Source organism: Trichosurus vulpecula, chromosome 6 (assembly GCF_011100635.1).
Source record: "Trichosurus vulpecula isolate mTriVul1 chromosome 6, mTriVul1.pri, whole genome shotgun sequence".
Lineage (NCBI taxonomy): Eukaryota > Metazoa > Chordata > Mammalia > Diprotodontia > Phalangeridae > Trichosurus > Trichosurus vulpecula.
The window spans coordinates 205,805,890-205,827,994 of record NC_050578.1 but is presented as its reverse complement, the minus strand read 5'-3'; the positions used below and the strand labels follow the sequence as shown (position 1 = coordinate 205,827,994).

The 22,105-nt window shown below is 41.8% G+C and overlaps 1 protein-coding gene across 1 annotated transcript in view; it reads left to right on the top strand.

Annotated features, from left to right (window-relative positions):
- Positions 1–4,102: 4,102 nt before the first annotated feature.
- AFAP1 (actin filament associated protein 1) overlaps positions 4,103–22,105 on the top strand; it is a 246,477-nt gene continuing 228,474 nt past the window's right edge. Inside the window, exon 1 of the mRNA XM_036762238.1 lies at positions 4,103–4,158. The gene's annotated coding sequence lies outside the window, so the exon portion shown is untranslated. The remainder of the gene's footprint in view (positions 4,159–22,105) is intronic.

The window sequence follows — 22,105 nt, the reverse complement described above, 5'->3', positions numbered from 1 at the left end:
CTCCTGTTCAGGTATCTTCACTTTCCTCCTTATTGATTCAGGGGTGGGGGTGGGGGGGAGAGAATTACAAACTTCTGAGCTTTACATTGAAAATGCTTTCAAATTTGATTCTAGAATGCCTCCCCAGATATATTTCCTCTTATTTTCCTTTGCATACTCTCTGTTCTAAACTGGGGAGTTTATGGTTCCTTGAGTTCAAAAGTTAGTCTCCCATCTACCCTTGCACAGGATAATTCCCCTTGCTTGGAAAGTACCTTTTCTCACCTGTGACTCCTGGAATAGTTAACTCCCTTCAATTTTAAGTAAAATTTCCTACCAGAAGTTTTCCATGATACCCTTGAGTTGTCAGCATTCTCTCCTTTCTTACATTATCTTGTACTTATTCATCTGTACAGATAGAGTATTCCACCACCTTCCAGCAGAGTATAAAGTCCTTAAGGGCAGATACTGGTTTTTAATTTTGGTCTCTCTATCCTCGAGCAGGGCAGCTATGTGGACAGACTTTGACTGTGTGGATCAAAATAAAATGTGGCAAGTCCTCAAAGAGACAGGAGTACCAGGATCATCTCACTTGTCTCCTGAGGAACCTGGATGCAGGCAAAGAAGCAACAGTTAGAACTGAACATGGAACAACTGATCGGTTTAAGATCGGAAAAGGAGTACGAAGGAGGCTGTATAATGTGACCTTATTTATTTGACTTATATGCAGAGAATATTATTTGAGTCAACAATCTCAGATATGCAGATGACATCACTCTGATGGCAGAAAGTGAAGGAGAATTAAGAAGCCTCTTAATGAGAGTGAAAGAGCAGAGTGTAAAAGCTGGCTTGAAGCATAACATTAAAAAAAAACCAAACTGATCTTGGCAACTGGTCCCATCACTTCCTGGCAAATACAGGGAGAAGAAATAGAAGCAATGTCAGATTTTATATTCTTGGGCTCAAAGATCACTGCAGATGGCAACTGTAGTTATGAAATTAAGTCTCTTGCTCCTTGGAAGGAAAGCTATGGCAAATCTGGACAGCATACTAAAAAGCAGAGATTTCGTCTTGCCAACAAAGGTCTGCATAGTCTGTATATGGCTGTGAGAGTTGGCCTATAAGGAAAGCTGCATGCCACAGAATCCGTGCTTTCAAACTGTGGTGAAAATTCCTTGAACAGCAGAGATCAAATTAGTCAATACTTAAAGAAATTAATTCAGGCTATTCATTGGAAGGTCAAATACTGAAGCTGTAGTTTAAATACTTTGACCATATAATGAGAAGATAGGACTCATTGGAAAAGACCCTGGTTTGGGGAAAAATTGAAGGCAAAAGAGGAAAAGGGGACAACAGAGGATGAGATGGATAGATAGTGTCACAGAAAGAATGAACGTGAACTTGGACAGACTGAGATATAGTAGAGGATAGAAGGGCCTGGTGTGCTATTGTCCATGGGGTCACAAAGAGTCAGGCATTACTGAATGACTAAATGACAAACATCCTCCAGTGCATAGTACACAGTAGCCCCCAAATAAATGCTGCTGCATTGAACTGAAGAGCAAGAGGCAACACAGTGTAGCTGAAAAGCACTGGAGTCACAAGATCAGTCATGTTGGATTTGGGCAAGTCATTTAATCTCTCTGGGACTCAGTATTCTCATCTGTAAAATGATGGGGCTGGACTAAATGATTTCTATAGTTCCTTCTGGTCCTAACTTTTATGATATGTTACTAATGCTTGTACCATCTACCTCAGGGGGTATTGTAAAGGAAGCACTATGGAAACCTTAAAAAGGTATGGAAACGGGAGTTACAGTTATTTGTACTAGACTGTAGCACAAAAGCATTGCGCATAGTAGGCATTTAACACACTGGAATTGATCTTCATTGTATTGTCCCAAAATGCATGAGGCAAAAGTAGGGAGAGAAGCACTGGATTAGTTTTGGTCAAGCTCCTTTTCCTCTGTGGGCTTCAGTTTCCTCATGAGTAAAAGGACTAGATGACATGATTTCCAAAACCCATTTTGGCTCTGTTTTCAGGTCCTTTACAACTCAAATATTCTATGTCCTAAGGTCCTTTTCTCTTCTGACATTCGATATTCTAAGGTCCCCTTCAGCTTCTGTATTTTACATTCTAAGGTCCCTTTCTAGCTCTGACTTTTTGTGGCTGATCCCATTCCACTGACATCCTGGATTCTGTGAGATCAAGGAGTACCGAGAATCTTTCAGGTTTTGATTACCTCATGTGATCTCCTGAATGCCATAAACCTGGCGCAGTATTTTCTACAGATTTCCCTCCCGGCGCAAAATGTTCCCACATACCCTGTCTATAATCAGGAGTGTGGTAAAGCTATCATGCAAATGGAGCTCAAGTTTAAACATAAATCACCATAATTAATTTTACTTCTCAAGTGACCCATTGAGAAACAGGAAAGGTGCTCAAGATGCCATAGAAAGAGCATTGGATTGACTCAGAATACTTCAGACTAAATCCCAGCTGCGACTAGCCTGTGATTCGACAAATCCAAGAAACATCCCCAAAGTAGAATGAACTGTCTAGGGATGGGCTGGGTTTCTACTAGTTAGAGGTCTTTTAACAGAGGTTGGATGAGCCAGGTTGTGGAAAATTTTCTAGGTCAGGTATGAGTTAGACCAGATGACCTCTTAGGTCTTTTGTGACAGAGACTATGTGGTCCTTACCCTCTTAGGAATAAGAATTATGTTTAGAAAGTAGTTTGGCAGCTGGGCCTGGGTAGTTTTTGTTGTTATTTCTCAAATGTTACTTATCCCCCAACCCCTAACATCTCTAACTGGAGACAGTTATGGCATAATGGAAGCTATGACATATTTGGAGTTAACCAACCTGGGCTCAAATCTCAGCTCTGTCATTTTCAGTATATTGGATATAGCATTGGACTTGAGAGTCAGGAAGAACTGGGTTGGTATACTTTCTCAAGACACTAGCTGCAAGTGTCTCTAGGTCCACGATTTCCTTACATTTAAAACTAGTATACTATGAATTAGAATACCTATAAAATTCCTTCTACCTATTAATCCTGGGTTCAAATCCTAGTTCTTCTATTAACTTGCTGGATGACCTTAGTCAAGTCACTTCACTATCTTCCTAAACCCATAGTTCTCCTATCTGTGAAAGAGTTGGACTAAGATGATCTCTAAAAATTTCTATGATTCTGAGAAACATGACCCTACTCTTGCTAGAAATCAGGAGCGGGCAGGCAGCTTTTCCGTTCATTGCAGGAGGTTAACTCCAGCGAGAGCCATCACTGTGAACTCCCTGCTGCTCCAGGGCTCTTCTGCTGACTTCTGCCCCTGGGACACAGCTGAAGAGCTAAAAGGCAGAACCTTGGCTAGAAGCTTTTCCTGGGGATCTGCGGGCTGGGCGGCCGAACAGTTGGCCGGCTGCCCCCTGGAAGTTAAGGTAGTGTGTATGTGTGTGTGTTAGGGGGTGGGGGGAGTTAACCTGTCCCCTCTCTCTCCACCCCAGGACATCCCTCCTTTGTTCCACCCTAGCCCCTCCCCAACTTCTCCTAAGTAGTGCCCACCGTCGAGGGTCCCATTCATTGGTCCGCTGGGCTGTCCTTATTCGGCCCGACCCGGAGCGCCCGCAAAGAGTCCATTCTGGGGCGGGAGCTGGGGGGCCCCAGAAAGAGAGAAAGCTGCGGGGCGGACGCGCCTGCGCAGATTTCCTTTTCCTCTCCTTTCCCCTCCCTCTTCCCCCTTTCCTTTTTCTCCTCCTCTTTCTTCCCTTCCGCCCCCTTCCTCCTTCCCCTCCTCCTTCTCTTCTCTCTCCCACCCTTCCCCTTCTTCACTTTCCCCTCCCCCACCCCTTCCTCTCCTCTCTTATTCGCCCCCACCTCCTTTCCTCTCCTTCTCCCACCTCCCTGTACTCCTTCTTTCTGCCCTCCCCTCTCGCTCCTGTCCCTCTCATCAACCCCCACACACCCCCCCCCAACCCCTCCGCCCCAGCAGCCGCCAGCTCCTCCTCCTCCTTTCTCTCTCCTCCTCTTCTGAGGCCCGGCCAGCCCAGCGGCTCCCGGCGCCCCCGCCCCCTCCCCTCCCCTTCCCTCCTCCCCATTGTTGCGGCGGCTGGGTCCTAGGAAATCGGGATCGCCGCGGCTCCGCTCGCTACCTGCGGGAAGGGCACGGAGCTGCTGAGGTAAGCGCTCAGGGTCCCCTCTCCTGCCCAGCTCAGCCCTGCCCTGCCTGCCCCTCCCGGGTCCGGTAGGCTCCCTCCAGCCGGCTCGCCTCTGACCCCTGTCCTGGCGACTCCCGCTGGGAAACACCCCGCTCCTCGGACTCGAGCGGCTTGCATTAGCTGGGACAGGGTGTGTGGATGTGGATGTGGGTCCCTGTGCGTGTGCGTGTGTGTTGTACGACTGTGCGCGCGCGCTCCGGGGCGCGCGGGCTGGGGAGCTGGCTCCAGAGAGACCCGGGGTTGTCTTTTTTTTTTAATAGCAAAAAAAAGGGAAAAAGGAACTTGATCGTGAGAGCCCGGGTTTGCCTTAGGGCCTCCAGCAAAGTGTCATTAACTAGAAGTTCCCGGTAAATCAGACCGCAGGAAAACAAAGGCAGTGGGGAGGGCGGTTAAAAAGGTCCCTTTCTTTCCCTCTCCACCGCCGCCCCCCGCCCCGGTATCTCCCAGCACCCTCCGTTGTCCCAAAGCTACACATGGAAAAAACTGGGAAGATGACATGAGCATCCGTCAAGCAGCGGATGGGCAGTTTCTGCCCTCTTGGTGGAGCGTATGTTTGCCTGAGTGTGTGTATGTCAACGTGTGTGTGTGTGTGTGTGTGTGTGTGTGTGTGTGTGTGTGTATGTTGGGGGCGGGGAGGGTATACTTCGCAGACCCGCTGGCCTTGGGAGGGGGTTGGACCTCTCTCAGTAAAGGCCGCTAGTCTTCTGTCCATAGGTTCTGTGCCCGTGGTTCCTACCACGGAGAGCGAGCGCCGGCCTGGGAACCCGGAGACGTGGGTTCCAGTGAGTCTGTACCATTCATCAGTTCTCGATCTTGGGCAAGTTCTCCCCCCTCCCCCCAACACGAACCTCAGTTTATTCCCCTGCAGCGCTAGGGGGTTGGAACTCAAAGGTTTGCTTGTTCCTTTACTGGGGTCTGAACTGAGAGCCGGCGGGCAGGGCGAAGGCAGCGAGCGGACCCGCACGGTTCCTCTACGCTCTGCTCCTGAAGACAGCCCCCTGGCTTTGTACATTTCCTGTTTAATGCCGAGGTTAGGACTGGAGAGCCGAGCGCTATTGGTAGGGCTAGAGCCCCTTTGCTCCGACGTATTTTGATTTCTTCCGTTAGATTTAAAGTTGGGGGGGGGGGAGAGAACCCGCCCTCACCCGCATCCACTTTTAATTTTGAAGGCGATGTCCTCCCCGCCCCCTTAGTGGGGCTGAAACTTTCTCTAACAGTCTGTCTTTTGCAAAGTATATATTATATTTGTTTGACCCTCAAGTATAAGGCAGTTGGAGCGTTGTAAACTATGAGTTTACTGAACTTGGAGGGTTTGGCAGGAAAACCTAATGACACCTGACGGGCTGCCCCGTTTATACACATCTGAGTGAGGAACTGACAGTTCATCAGGAGTCATTCATTCAATCAAAAAAAAATACTAATGATAATAAAATAATTGAACGTGCCAAAGACACTGCTAAACCCTGTGGGAGGTAGGGGTTGGAGTGGGGAGTGGGGCAGGGGATGGAAAGATGACTCAGAAAGCTTGGGCTTGAATTTTAGCTCTGCCACTTAATACTTTATGACTGGGCGAGTTACTTCCCTTCCCGGGGACGTAGTTTCTTCGTGTTTAACCTAGCTTTGTATTGGGTGATCTCTACACTTCCCTTCTGCTATAACAGACTGGGTTTGTGCTTTCTGGGTGTTTATAATCAAGTAAGGAAAAAAGTCTGGCAATCATTGGATTATAAAACAGATTGGGATGGGCAAAATACTGTGGAGGTTCTGAAGAGAGAGCACTTATAATAGCTGGGGGGGTAATCTTGGAAAGCTTCTGGGAAGGGAGGTTATTTTTTGAGGTGGGCCTTGAAAGAGAGCATAAGATTCCATTGAACAAAGATTGGGGATGAGGGCTAGGTGGAAGGGAGATTGGCATTTATTAAGTGCCCAATAGGCCTAACAGACTTCTCCAGATGTTGTGGGAGCTAGAGGGGAAGATAAGAGCTTCTGGTTGTGAAGAATGTTCTGAGATAAGATTCTAAACACTTTTCCTTTCTAAAGGAGATGGAAAATGGAGATTTTGTTGAAGAGATGGGCTTTGTGATCTCCTTTAGAAGCTGTTAATTAGGTGGGGAGTTGTGGATGAGGGAGGGAGGAGAGTCTATTTATAGAAAATAAGGACAGCCTGTTTAGGGAGGTGGCAAGGTGTCTACCAGACTCTGGTTGGGCCATAGGTTTTGTCAGTTTATTTTTGCAGACCTGTCTGTAGAGGTCCTCTGAGTAAGAAATGCAGAGGCAGTTTGGAGTCTTTGAGCAGAAAGGTTAAGTAATTTGCCAGGGGTCACACTTCCAATTATGTGTCAGAGGCTGGAGTTAAACCTAGGTCTTCCTAATTCAGGGAACAGTTCTCAATCCTTGTACCATACTCCTTCCGTCTCCACTTGAATAGTGAAAAAGAAGCTGGAAAGGTAGGTTGAAGTCAGATTGTAGTGTGCAAATGTCAGACTAAGGAATTTGGACATTTATTTGGTGGGCTGTGGCAAGCCAGTGAATGTTTGATCAGTGAAGTCATGTCAGATCTGTGCTTTAGGGACACTGATCTGGCAGTGTAATAGGTGGGACTGGATTGGAGAAGAGAGTAGAGGCAGCATACCAGTTGGATTTTTCCACCCAATAGTTAGTGAGGTTTTGGACTAGCAAGGTGGTTCTGGAGATGAATAGAGGAACGGATTGAGACATTTTTCCAAGTGGAATTTGTAGGATTTGGTGATGGTGTGGGGAGGGGGACAAGGGACATTTAAATATGGATTCAGGTTTCAAAATCTAGGTGATTGGGAGACAACTAGATGTTTCAGTAACAGAAATGAGGGAAGCTAGTTTGAGGTTAAGGGGATGAGCTCTTCTTTTGGTTCTGGCAAGAGGACCACTTGGATATAGCCAGTAGGCAGTTAGAAATAGGGAAATTCCAGCAAGAGATTCAGGCTGGAGATAAGTATTTGAGAGTCATTTTATTTTTTTTATTCTTTTTGAAAAAGTTTTTTATCGATACTTTTTGTTTTTATATCACAGTAATTCCTGGATATACTCCCAATGAGTTCTTTTTCTTGTACTGAAGAAAAACTGTAAGCAAAACTGATAAAAGACTGATTCTGATAGTGTTTGCAACATCCTACACCTCAAGTCTTTTCCTCTCCAATAAAAGAAGGGAAGTACCTAACAATCATTTATGAAGCACATGAAAGATGCTGTGTCCATCATGAAGGAGTGCATTACTTTGCTCTGAAACAATCTGATTGGGGGGGGTGGGGAAATGTGTTTTTACTCTTTCTCCCCAAGTTAACAACTCCCTGCAACTGAATATCTTAGTGTCCCCAAATACTTTCCTAAATCTGAGAGTCATTTTAATACCAGGACTTCCCCAAGGAACAGTTATTAGGTACTAACTGTGTGTACAGCCTTAGTCTAGGTGCTGGGAGGTTTGAGGGAGGGAGAGGTGAGAGGAGGGAGAACAAAGGAAATGGAAAACAGGGTCCTTACATGAAAGGAATGCTAATGGGAGGGGGGAACAATGGATGTATTTCACTAGATAAATCAGTTATAAAAACCACGTGAAGAAATTCGAGACAGCATAAAGTGTGGTTATAAGCTGTGACTAGAGACTAAGTATAAAGGACTATTTGGAGGAGCTAATCCAGGAAGATATAGTTTATACCATTATCAGTTTAGAGCTGTAATGGCATATCTATAGCATCAGAGATCACCTAGGCAGCCTGATTACAGTGGAGAAATCATAGCATTTTGGGTCATAGGACCTGATTTCAAATTTGACATTTGCCACTCACTATACTACTTAATGTAGCCTTAGGAAAGTAATTTCCCTTTCCTGGCCCTCCATTTCTCCTCTGCAAAATATGGGTATTTTTCTGAGATGATTTTCATAAATCAGTCCCTTTACAGATATAACCCCCATATTTTTCAAAGGAGAAAACTGAACTCCTGAGAAGAGAAATGACTCGGTCAGGGCCAAATAGGTAGCAGAGCTAGGTTTAAAATCCATGGCTTTAAACTCAAAGCTTGGATTCTTTCCACTAAAATGTCCTACCTCCTAAGAAAAGAAATCTCTTGAACTGGTTTAAAAATGAAGGAAGGAGTCTTAATCACAGAATTTGAGAGGTACGTAGTTCAGTCCTGAGAAAGAATTTCCTCTACAAGATCTGGCCAGTGGTCATCCAAAACTTTTTCTTTTGCTGGGGGGGAAGACCTTCACTGAAGGGGAACCTATTAATAACCAAGGCTGTCTGTTACCCTTTGGGATAGCTCTACTTATTAGCAAGTTTTATCTTTACATCAAGCTAAAATTTGTATTTCTGTAACTCCTGTTCTTTGAGACGAGCCATAAGAAGTTGAATCCTTGTTGCTTATGATAATCCTTAACTACGAAGACAGCTCTCATGCCTCCTCAGTTTTTTCTCACTGGAATAAACATCCCAAATTCATCTTCATATGGTTTAACACTGAGACTCTTCAGCATTGTGGTTGCTTTCCTTCAGACTCTCTCCAGATTATCAATGTCCTTCCTAAATTGAGACACTTACAATTTAACACAATACTATAATCATGGTCTATCTGATCCAAGGGTGGAGTACAAAAGGACTGTCACTTTTTTAGGACCAAAATCTATTTCTCTCTTAATAAACAGCCTTTGATTGAGTTAGTTTATTTGGCTGCTGTTTAATATTCTGGATTTTTATTGACGTTGCAGTCCTCTAGAACCTGTAGGCGTTTTTCAGATAAATTGAATTATAAAAAAATCTAAGTGTAAGACTTTATAACTTATACCTATTAAATTTCATCTCATTGGCTTTACTTAGGTCAGTGTTCTAGCCTGGCAAGAATTTTTTGGATCTTGATTCTGTCACCCAGTGTGAAAGCCCATCCGCCTCTGTGTTAAATGCAAATTTGAAGAGCAAGCAGTTCAAATTTTCATTCATGTCCTTAATATAAAGTGGGCAACAGCCTAGAATTGTGTCACTTTTTACATGAAGCTCTTCCTAATTCTTCTCCCTCTATAACCTTATATTTATTTTGTATTTATGTATATAATATGTGTACATGTTGCTTCCTTTGAGAGAATAGAAACTCTTTGAGGGTAGGGATCAGTTCTTTTTTTTTTTTCCTTTTCTATTTACAGGGCCTACCTAGCCTAGTCCCCTGCATATAGTAGAAGCTTAATAATGCTTGTTGATCAAGTCAAGCATACATCCCTGGGGCACTTCTCTGAGACTGCATTATTTAGTCTTGGAGGCAGCTGGTGGCTCAGTGAATAGAGCACTGGGGTTGGAGTCAGGAAGACCTAAAGTCAAATCTAGCCTCTAGAATCTTAGTAGCTGTGTGACCCTGGGCAAATCACTTAAACTCTGTTTGCCTTAATACACTGGAAAAGGAAATGGCAAACCATCACAGTATCCTTGACAAGAAAACCCCAGGGATTGTAGTGGCATACTATGGTCCATTGGGTTACAAAGAGTTGGACATGACTGAACAACATTTAGTCTTAGGTCATCAGGAGAAAGGGAGTGCATTCTATATAGGGGCCAGGGGAATTCATACTCAGCATTAGGAAATGTGAAATTTAATAGTGGGGAAAACGTCTCAGAAATCACAGTTATTAGTAGAGTAAGGACTAGAACCTAAGTTTCTAAAATCAATTTAGCAGGTTTGGGCTAGTTGATCTGAAAGCCTCGTTCATGTTCTAAAAGTCTCTGATTATGAATTAGATCTTGGAACTTCAGTTTTAGGCCCTCAGTTGACATTCCTCCAACTTCTTCTCTCATCCTAATGAGCAGCAATTAATCTCACGTGGGTGAGTTCTTGCATATATCCTAGAGTGAAGGACAGATATTTCCTTCAGGATCATAGGAAGCCCTATTGTTTGTCCAGCATGAACTTCACTAAGCAAGGTTGTACCATACTGATGAGGTAGTGTTTTCTCCAAGTAGGATTTTGGCCTGGATCTCTTGGTCAAAAGTTCCATAGGTCTCCCTGGGGTCACTTGAGGGCTGCCATTGAGGAGCCTGATCACATCCCAAGCTCCAACATACACCACTTTGAGAATTTTGCAAGCAAATGGAATTTTGGGAAGTGCTTTTGCAGGGTGCCGTATTTATAGTGGGTGTGTTTCTGATTGGGTGTAAATGAAATGTATATAAACCAGATCATTTGTAATGAGGAATACTCATTTGTATAAGAAGAATTCCCTTATACTTCCCTTTCCTCTCTTCAGTTTTTCTATTCTGTAGCCGAATTTTTTTAAAGAAGCATACTTTTTTTTATTTTAGAAGCATATCAGTTTGGGGAAAAGTTGCTACGTGGTGCTGTTAGCTTCATAGGAATAAAATTTATGCACCTGCATTAAGCAAGAGAGGCTCCATAAGGTGACCCATTTCCAGGGGACTTAATACCCTTGGAACCCAAAAGCTAGCTCTGACCATCCATCAGATTTTCACTCCCAGGCAATTTAGTGAATGATGTTATACAACAGGCTTTGGGACATTATGGTGTGATTGAGTCATAATGTATAAATGATATAATGTGAAATGTGAAATGTCTTTTGGTGGGTGGAGGGTTATTACTGCATAGCATGAATTTTCTTAAAGCCAATGATACTGTGCATAGAAAGTTTTAATTTTTTTCCCTGTTATTGTTAACTACTTTACCAGCAACAAGGATTAAAATTCATGAGGGAAAAGCCCCCAACTCAGGCACATAATAATGAGTAATGCTTCTGAATTTTGGTGCTGACTTAAATCCCTATGGGTTGGATCACAGATCATGAATGTTGAAGCTGGAAATGACCTACAAGATCATTTAAAGTCTAATCCCTTTGTTTTAAAGATCATGTCAATCAACAAGCATTTATTAAGTTCTTTCTATGTGCCAGGTACTAAGCATTGGAGATAAAAAAAAAAGGGTAGCGAAAAACAGGAAAGTCATGCAGGTAGTACGCAGAATGGGGATTTGTACTAAGGTCTTTTGGCTCCAAATCTAGTGTTCTTTCTAATATACTGCTCTGTCTTTTGAGTGGAAGCCAGGTGCTTTTTTTCTACCATACCACTGTAACCATGTTTCATAAATCTTAGAGAGAGAGCTTTGCCAATAGCTGTCTGTACATTTCTGAGATTCTCATAGGAGTGGATTGTGTTGTATAGGAAGCTGTATTACATGTTGGAAATCCAGTTGGATATGTAAAGGTACCATTATGGTTTTATAAAATTGTCCATTGAAATGGCTCTGGGAGAGAATCCTTTACTGTTGGGGAGATAGAGTTCCTTTTGCTTCTCAGATGCACCACTGTTGAAAAGGAAGTGTGGAGGTGGGGCCTCATGGAAGGGGGGGTTGGGTGGAAGGAGGTGCTTTGTAGATCTCTAACCTTGTCTATTTGATACCTACTTCACACTGAAGGGAAGGATGTTTTGCAATTGTCTAGATTGTGTTCTAGGGCAGAAAATTGAGAATACATTTAATTCGTTCTGATATTTCATTGTTCCTTGACTTAATGTTAGGATCATAGTATTTAAAGGTGATTGAAAATCATAGGTCATAGGTGTAGAGTTCAAAGGGATCTCAAAGCTACATAGTCCAGTCCTATTATTTTGCAGAGAAAGAAATGGAGGCCTAAGGAAGGGAAGGTGGCTGCCCAAGGCCACATAGGCTGTAAGAGGCAGAGCCGGGATTTCAATCCAGTTCCCCCACCCCCCCAAAAAAAACTACAACTCTTTTCTTTTTAATTAAGTATCACTTTTTATATTGCTATTACTTCAGTCATTCCCTCATGTCCCCCAAAACCTTTCCTTGCAACAAAAAGATGTACATTTAAGGAAAACAAATCAACATGTTAGACATGTCTGACATTGTATTCCTCATTCTGCCCCATGAACTACACCCTTCCAGTTTGCACACAGAATACTCCCTTCTCTCCTGCCCCCCAACTTCTCTGATGAAAATCTGATCTCACAACTGGTTGCTGCATTGATCAGAGTTCCCACCATCTTTCAATGTTATTTATATCATTCTAGTCATTGTATAAATTATTCTCCTGGTTTTACTTGATCTATATCAGTTTTTATATCTTCTCAAATCAAAAAAATCTGCATATTTATCCTTTCTTATGGTGCCAGAATACTCTATTACATTCAGTCCCTCAGTAGGTGATGGTCATCCACTCCACTTTCACTTTTTGTTAGCACAAAAAAATGCTTTTATTCTTATATTCATATATAAGGGACCACTCTTTTTGTCTCCGACCTCATTGAGAGTGGCATGCCCAGGACAGTTTCTTTTACCATGTTACCTCCTTGGTGACTCTGCGGCCAGCATTCAGTTGGCTGTCCTTGACTTGAAGGAATTCTTTTTGCTCCAACAGTGAGGACAACTAGGATCAAAATAAGAACAGTGGTGAATGTTACAGGGTAGCAGATTTCACTTTGTTGCAAGGAAAAATCACCCCAGTAGAGATGATTCTTTCTTGTTTAGCTGTTGGTTGGGCCACATGACTTCCGAGGTACCTTCCAGATACGAATGTGCTGTGAAAATTGTTCAAACAATTAGCAAACTCCAGAAGTAGGATGGGCTGCCTCTGGAGAGAGTGTCCCTTGAGGACTTTCAAGCAGATCTAAAGATCTCTGTTTGGATTCCTATTGAGGACATTCCTGCTCACTGTAGTGTTGGACCAGATGACCCCTGGGGTGGGATAGATAAGTAAAGACAAACAATAGATAAGTGAATTGAACATTTGTTAAGCATTTATTCTGTGCCAGCTAATTTGTTTAGTACCTGAGATACAAATACTAGGCTTTCCCTACCCTTAAGGAGCTTATATTCTAATGAGGGAAGTCCACACATAAAGGGGAATTGGAAAGGGAAAGAAAAAAGATAACAGAAAGTGGCAAATGAGGAGGACTCCGGAGGCAGAATCCAGGCAAGAAAAAGTTGAAGCATGAATGTCAGGCTTGTTCTGTGGGAGGGAGTCACAAATTAGGCAAATAGAGCCCCCGGGCAGAAATTTCTCCTGTGTATCCCGGCTTCCTGGGAGAGGGAAGGATCTGAAGAGAGAGTGTAGGTGAGAGATTCTGCCCACTCAGATGCAGTGATTTAAAAAGTAGGACCATAGAGTCCCAGATTTTTCAAAAGACCCCAGAGGTTGTTTAATTAGCCCTACCTGAATTGCAATCCCATCCCAATAACCAGCCTGTCAAGCTAAGATTAACAGTTATTTTTTTCTGGTAACTCTAATAAGCCACCTGTCCTTTACCTAGTTGCTCTTTAGTCAATACTGCTTAGAGCTGTGCAGCCCTTAATAGGCCAGTGTTGATTGACGTTTTAGCCTTTGTTGGGGAGCAAAAAAAAACCAAAAAAACCTTCATGTTCTGGTTAGTGAATCTTTCAAAACCAAACATATCTGGCATGCTAAGTTTAGTATTTAACAACCTCTTCAAATATTTATAGACCTGAGGGGAATCTTTATGCTAATGAGACTTTCTGATATTTCTGTTTTCAAGTGATCTCTGTCAAGTCTGCTGTCTGTAGGGCTGGGAGATACAATTAGAGCGGAAGGGATTTTAGAAAGCAAAACTGAAGTCCCAATAAGGCGAATGACTTGGCCAAGGTTACATAGAGCTAGAAAGTAGAAGAGCTTTGACTTGTGTCTAAAGTTACTTGAGTTTGACAAGTGTGGGTTAAATAATCATCATTTTCCTCAGGAAACTTATACTCTAGTAAGGCAATAGCAGTAAGGCAACATAATATGTTTTGCAAAGGATACTGGATTTGGTGTTAAAAACCCTGGTTGAAAATGACTCTCTGCCACTTATTAGGAGCTTGACACTAGGCAATTAATTTCCCTTCTCTCATTTCGGGTGATCCATAAAATGAGGGGCTAGACTAGATCATCTATCTCTAAGGCGTGTTCCACTTTCAACATTCTTGATTTTTTTTCAATTAACAAGCATTTATTTTCATTTCCCACTCCCCAAAAGACAAAATACATAGTCATGAAAACCAAGTTCCCATATTGGCCAGTCCAAAAATTGTGTCTCAATTCGCATATTTAGTCCATCACCTCTTTTTCAGGAGGTGGGCAGTATTTTTCATTATCGGTCCTCTGCCATAATGTTTGATCATTGTTTTGATCAAAGTTCTTAAGTCGTTCAAAATTATTTGTTTTACAATGTGTCATTATTATATAAATTATTTTTCTGGATCTGTTCACTTTCCTTTTTGCATCAAAGCAAGAAAACAAGCATTTATTAATTGTGCCAGGCACTACGGTAAATCCTGGTGGTACAAATACAAACAAAAAGAAAGATAGTTCTTTCCCTTAAGGACCTTACAGTCTAATAAGGGAAGACAGCACATAAAAGAGTTCCAAAAAAGGGGACAGAGGAAGGAAGGGAGGAGGGAAGGAAAGAAGGAAGGAAGGAAGGAAGGGAGGAAGGATGGGTACCTGTATAGGGCTCTTAGTGTCTAAGCTGGGAAGGTGAGAAACAGATCCAGAAGAATTCAGCTGGGACCTTCCTCCAAATGGAAGTCATGGGAGGTACTCACCCATGGGAGAAGGGGGTAGCTTGGAGGATGTTCCAGGATGAGAATGGTATAAGGGTGGATAGCTTTTCCAGGATTAGGAAGCCCCAGGGACCGAGAGAATTTCCAGGATAAGAAGGCAATTGAGGCTATTATCAATGGAAAGTCAGAAGGAGAGCTCAGAGGGGAAAGAAATTGACCAGTCTAATCTCCTCTCCAAAATGGAGGCCCCAGCAGGAACTCATCAATGAGGGAAAGGGGCCCAGCAAGGTAGAGGGATGTTTTGGTTCATACAGTACTTTCTAGGTTTTTCTGAAACTGTCTCCTTCATTTCTTGTGGCACAATAGTTTCTGTTACATTTACGTACATTTATTCATCCATTCCTTAGCTAATGGGCACCCCCTCATTAGATATTAATTACTAGATCTTTGCCATCACCAAAAAATAGATATAGATATTCTTGTACATGTAGGATTGTGTCCTCTTTCCTTGATCTCCTTGGGATATAGGCTTAGGATAATTGTTGCTGGGTCAGAGGGTACACAGAGTTTAGTAGTTTTGGATAATTCCAAATTACTTACCAGAGTGGCCATACCAGTTTACAACTTCAGTCTCCTTGTTTTCCCTCTGGAATTAATCTGATAGGTGGAAGGTAGAACCTTAGGAGCTCCAACGTTCTAAGTGCTCAAACACAATAGAAAGACTGAAGTGCTTAGGAGGGGTCATATAGAGAAGCATTGGAAGTTACTTTCAAGAATCTTTAGTCTTGCCTGACTGCAGGTGAGTTTTTGTCCCCCTCCCCAAAATGAGCTTAAGGCAGAAGTTGGCCCTGTACCATCTTTTATACCTTCATCCTGGGAAGGAAGTTGTTTTCTGGGCCTTGGTTTGCTGAGTTGGAAAACTGATTTGCAGTAGATTGCCAAAGAACATTGGAGCTGGGAGGCACCTTCGAGATTATCTAGCTCAGACTACTAGACGGGGAAACCAATATCCTGTTTGGGAAGTAATAATTCTAGCTTACTACAGAGGTAGAAATAAAATCTTGGTCTCCTGACTCTCAGTTCAATTCTCTTTACATTGATTGGCAAAGATGAGGTATTAGTGTTTTTATTTTTAAAGGAAGGACATTGAAAATCCTAAAGTTGACATTTGTGGCTGGTTAAGAATGTTCAGCTGAGTTACAAAATGCTGCCTTATCAGGACACCTGCAATGACTTTGAAGCTGTTCTTTGAGAAACAGGTTGTCTGGCTAGACCTTTTGAGATGATAGATTGTGTCAGGGACCAATCAACTGAAAGTAATACTGCCATCTTGTTTTACAGAAGACTTTTGCCAACAAGAGAACTGAGTGCATTACCTTGGTTAGAAGTGTATCCCTACTAGGGGATTTTGGACCTTCAAATTCTTAAAGTTTTATGAGAAAGATACTCCATGGAATTCATCTCAATTTAATAAGTATTTATTAAACTTCTATGATATTCACGGTGCCTCAGGAGAGCCACAAAGGATAGAGATGGGGCTTTGGAGTTGAGAAGGCTTGGGGTTCAAGTCCAAGACATACTGGCTTGTGTGACCCTGGGCAAACTGCTGCAGTGTCCCTAATGACTCTTCTAAGACTAGAAATTGTACAACAGTTGCCGATATGCATTAATAGAGAGAGCTTCCTCGTTAGAGGTACTACCACATCAGTAAAATCAGAGAGCTGGCAAAAAAAAAAAAGTTTTAGGGCTGGTGTGCAATAAGTGCTAGTGACAAAGCTGTCATATTGTTTGCCAGTTTACAGTCTAATAAGGAAGAGGGGAATACACATGCCCAGATCTAAGAAGAATGCATGGTAAATTGTGTGGGCAAAGCATCTAGCCAAAGAGGTCTGGGAAAACTTCGAAAAAGAGTTTGCTGTTTTAGATGGAAGAATCAAGGATCAGGCACAGAGGAAGTAACACCTGAGCAGGGCTTAAAAGGAAAATTGAGATTTTTGCAGCCAAAGATAAGGAGGGAGTGTATAGGAGGCACTGGGGATGATCTGTGGAAACACATGGAGGCAATAGAAAGGGGAGTGATGTAAAAAGGTCAGAAGAGAGGTGGGTTAAAACTAGATTGTGTAGGGTCTTAAAGGACAGGCTGAGGAGTGTCGGCAATCCTGAGCCATTGAAAGGATCAGAGAATTCTTGACTCCATGTATATGGACCAGTTTTCTTTTGGAAGGGGATATAGATGAGAAAGCTCCCGCTCAGACCTTTTTGAGGGTGTTAAGTCATTTGAAGCCTGAAGCCACATCTTCTCAATGGACCTATTATATTTAGCTAAATTGCCAGTGTAAGAAATGAATGCATCTTTTGGTTGAGAAAACAACTAGTCAGCAGCTCTTTTAATGGTTGCACATGCTTGCTATTAACTTTATTTGATAATGTTATTTAAAAGTTAATTGCTTTTCCCTTTCTAAAAGCAGATACTATGAGATTAAAATGAAGTTCTGCTTAGGATTGTAAAGAATTAAAACTTCTCCTTAAAACAGAGATTGCCTATAATCAGTTTGGTAGGGAAATATCCAGATTTTTGTCTAATGTTATTAGTGGTCAAATAACACTTTTGTGTTTAATATTTTTTAATTCATAGAACTTTTTTTTGTTTTCACTTTTTTTCCTCCCATAATTAAGCAAATTGAAAGTCCTCTGTGATAGTTAGGATGGACCTGGCCCTGTTGGACCCCTGTTTAAAAATCTGTCAGTTTCTCTTTCATATTCTTTATTGCCATTTTTTTCACCTGCTAAGCAAATTCCCTGTAGTTTGATTCCTTTACATATATGGTGGACATCCTTCTAAAAAAATTCCCAACGTGTGATTTCATTGACCTTTGGGATGCCTGTGTGGACACTCTCCTCTGAACAGTAACTCTTCTACAAACTATAGTCTTACAGAGTTGATTGGGAGCACTGACAGGTTGTGAGCTTCTGTGGTTCATATAGTCTGTAGTTAAACAAGGTCTTCTTGATTCCAAAGACAGTTGGAAGTTGAAGTCTTCTTCCTAATGGAGCTATAACATTGATTCCACTTAGAAGAGTTGAATTGATCAATTTCATGTGGAAGGCTACCCTGGGATTCCATTTTGGGGACAATATGCTAAGTTAGCAGAGAAAAGACATGGACATCCACAGCTGGCATCTTAGAGATGGAAGGTCACCTTAAACCTAGACTGGCCAGATCTGGAAAGGGCCCCTTAGAACCTAGAATATTAGATTGGAAAGGACCTTACAACTGAGAATGTCCAAACTAGAAGGAAACCATAGGTCAGAGTGCCAGGACTGAAAGAAGCCTTAGAAGAGAGAGTGTTAGATCTAGAAAGGGGCCTTTGAGACCACTTTTCCCAATGTCCTCATTCTATAGATGAGGCAAAATGATTTGCTAAAGGTCCCAAGGCGTGTTAGTGTCATATATCACATCTGTCTGAAAATCTTTTGCTGGAATAGGGAAGTAAGAAATGGTCCCCTGTCTTTCTTAGGCATAGCGCTTTATCTTGTGAGGGTCGGAGGTGACTTAGTCCCAAACATTGGGTCCCCAAAGACAAAGGATGCCATTGTACGGTATATAATGATCATTCTCATTTGTGAAAAGGGAAACTAAGAGCCAGGGCTGTGGCTACACTGTGGCATAGCTTGAAAAAACAGAAGTTGTTAGGAGGCTTTTTCCCCCCTCTAGGAAAAAAAAATAACCATACAAGATTGTGGTATATTGGCAATCCCTTTAAAGTTGTCTATGATCTTGTACTAAAACACAAGATTTCTCTTAGTTCTTTTGGGAACTAATTTTTGTGTGCTCTCTGATTAAATTTATACAAATGAACAATTATCCCCCCTCCACTTCAAAAAAAAGTCAAAGAAAACAAAATTTTGTTCAAAGAAAATTGAACTGAAATGAATTTGTTATCTTACCCATCTGCAATAGGTATGGGGGACACTCTAGAAGAACGGTCAATTTGAAGCTTGCCCCTAACAGCCCACTGTCAATAATTATGATCAGTCACACCCAGCAAATTAATTCCTTGGACTTGAAGTCAAGGGGATTGTGTTTAAATTCTAGGTAAGCCGATTCTGAGGTAGTTAACATGGAGAAAGTCTCTTCTGCTCGCTGAGGCTCAATGGGGAAAATATATTCAACACTGCCCACCTCCTACAGGGTTGTTACAAGGCTTCAAATGAAATAACGTATTTATAGGGCTAAATGTGTGAGCTATTACTATTATCTAAGGACTTGCTGATTCTTATCAAGAAAACAAGCTGCTTGTGTTACTGCTTTAGGAAATGTGGACTTTGAATTTCAGCCAAAGCTACTCCTTGATAAGGTCTGTAAATTTCCATTGGTAGAGTTGAATGAATCCTGGACTGGCAGTCAGGAGCCCTAGGTTCTGGTTTTGGCCTTGCCAAAAATTTACCTGTGTGCTTTTGCATAAGTCTCTCTGGGCTTTAGTTTTCTCATCTATCAAAATGTTTTGTACTAGATAACCTCTACATTGCATTTTAGACCTGAACCTATGATTCTTTGACCCTTTGTTCCCATTTCATCTGTACAACAGCCGCTATGAGTTACGTGCTATTGTCTTCTTCATTTTACAAGTGAAGAAATTGAGGCAGGGAGAGTTTAAGTGACTTATTCAAGGTCACACATCTGGGAAGTATGTGAGGCAGGGTCCAGGTCTTTTCCTCCTCCAGTATAATGTGGGTTTCCAGATACTAGACTTTTTATTTACCTCCACTTTATTTCCTTTCCTCTGTTCCCCTTGACCTTTACTTTGCTTTCTAAGTGCCTAGTTCAGTGCTATAAACGCAGTGACTGCTTAATAAACTATGCTGATGAATATTCATCTTCAAAGACACATAAAAATACCTATTGGGAGTCTTAATTTTTTCCTCCTATATTATGGTTAAAGCTGGGCTGTTATCCTAAAATCTTCAGCTGCCACAGAAACTGCTGTGACTTGCATGGGATTTCAGCTCTATCCAAGGCACATATGGTATTTTCAGAATATGAGACTTGTCCCTGCTGCACCCCATGGTGCTATACGGGTTACTCAATGTTTCTCTACCCTGGTGGGGATAATCACAACTCTGAGTTATTACTGGAATGCCAAGAAGGTCATGCAGACCTGAACACAATCTCTTTCCTTGCTCCGTTAACCTCCTTCCCTTGCTAGTATTCTTTCCTGTTGGCTTTCTCTTTCTTGTAGCCACCATTTCTCCTTCTCTCACCTTGTCCCTCAAGGGCTCTTTCTCTTTGTACACTTATTCTTCTCCCTGTCCTCATATACCTCCCCACAAACATGCCTATTATATGTACATTTAATAGATTTCATAGGTAGTATCCATCCATGGATGTATCAATCAATTATCTCTTGCTCTGAATATTTGAGAACAAGAGGAAGGCTCTTAGCAATGTTGGGTAAATCCCCTAATTTATAGTAGGACACAGGTGACCCAGGATGGGTAAACATTAATATGTTTCAATTGACGTCATTGGAAGGAGCACCCACAATGAATAGGTTACGGATCCACCGGTGTTTGGGTATATGTAACATGTTTTGGTTTTAGAAACATTTTACAATTCAAGAGCTATCCTAAACAAATTTGCATCCCATTAAAAAAGACGAGAACTTGTCTCTTTCCACTCATCTCTGACACAAGTTGGATTTGATTTAAATTGTCATTTCCACAAGGTCAACATATAACTTTCTTGTCCTAAGAGCCCAATGAATTTATGGAGGAAGGTCAGATATGTGATTCATTACAAAGAAAAATGAAGAAAAAACAATAATGCTGTGAACTTTGAGGATTAGTGAAAAGGAGAGACCAGTAGAGTGAAGCCCCTATTTTCCCCTTTTCTTCTAATTAAAATTAAGCTTCCCCACTGAGTTGGTTTATGTCTTTGTCACCTGGAGCCTAATGGGGCAGTATTTCAGCCAGTTGCCTTATCAGAAATACTGCCTAAGCTCTATCAGAATAGCCTTTTCACAGATTCGCCTGGACTGGAAAACTGACCACTAACTACCAGGAAAGGTGAGGAAGCCACAGATACATCACCACTCTTTTCTTGGCTCTTTTCTAACTGGTCATTACAGGAGGAGAAATAAAGACACGCCTAGTGTCCTAGAGAGCCCTCATAATGCTGCCAGGCTCTTCCTGTGCCTTAGAGGCTTAATGGAGCCTGATGAACCAAATTAGCCAAAAGGGCAGCTTACTGTCCTTATTCCTACTTTAAAAAATCCATTTGATCCCACCTCCACCCTTTGGGTGCAGGATTGCTATCCATTTTCCCTAGCCATGGTGCTGATACACCCAATGAGTTTGGTCTTTCTTGTCCCTGTGTTACAGATATTAAAATAATGCTGTAAAGTGTAGTCCTTTAAGATCTATATATGTATGTGTGTATATATCATATATGTAAATACATGATATTATATATATATATATATATAATGTAATTTCACATATACCATCTATTCAGGTTTATCTTTTCATCCTAAAGTTCTATGATGCTTCCTGACAATGAGATGTTGAACAAGAAAGTTAGAATAGGCTGCCTTATGAGTTGGTGAATTTCCTTTCTGTGGGAGTCTTCAAGAGGAGTCTGGGTGACCATTTGTCCCGGATGGTGCAGAAAGTGGATTCATGACCATTTGTAAGGAACTTTTCAACCCTGAGAGTCTATGTAAGATAAATGGCAAATACTGTCTATGATCTAATTCTGACTTTACTCATTCTGTGACCTTGGGAGAGTCACTTTTCCTATGTGGGCCTTAGTTTCCTTCTCTGTAGAAAAAGAATTGGACAAGATGCTCTCAAAGAGGCTTACCAGATCTACAGTATTATAATATAAATGACAAGTTACTCTTTAAAAAAAACATTAAAAAATTTTTGGATGAAGTTTTCCATGTGAAAAGTTAAGCAATTGGGTCACTAAGTAAATTAGGTGAAAGGTAAATACCTTTGAAATGAAAAGGTTGCTCTTTTGTTTGGTTTTGTTTTGGTACAATGGAAAGAAATTTGGTTCTCCAGTCAGAAGACCTGGGTGCAAATCTCACCTCTGTATATAACCCATGTGAACTTGGACAAATTGCTTAACTTCCTCAGGCCTTAGTTTCCTCATCTGTCATATGAAGGCATTGGATTTGATGTCCTCTGAGGTCTGTTCCAGCCCCAAATTGATTATCTGGTGATGTAAAAAAACCAAAAAAAAAACAAACCAAAAAACAAAACTACCCCCTTCCTGTTGGCTAGGTACCATTTGTTTTATCATTTAGCATGAGTACAGTCTTCTCCCATACTCCTTTGCCACTTCTTGATGAACCAGTTTGTGGAG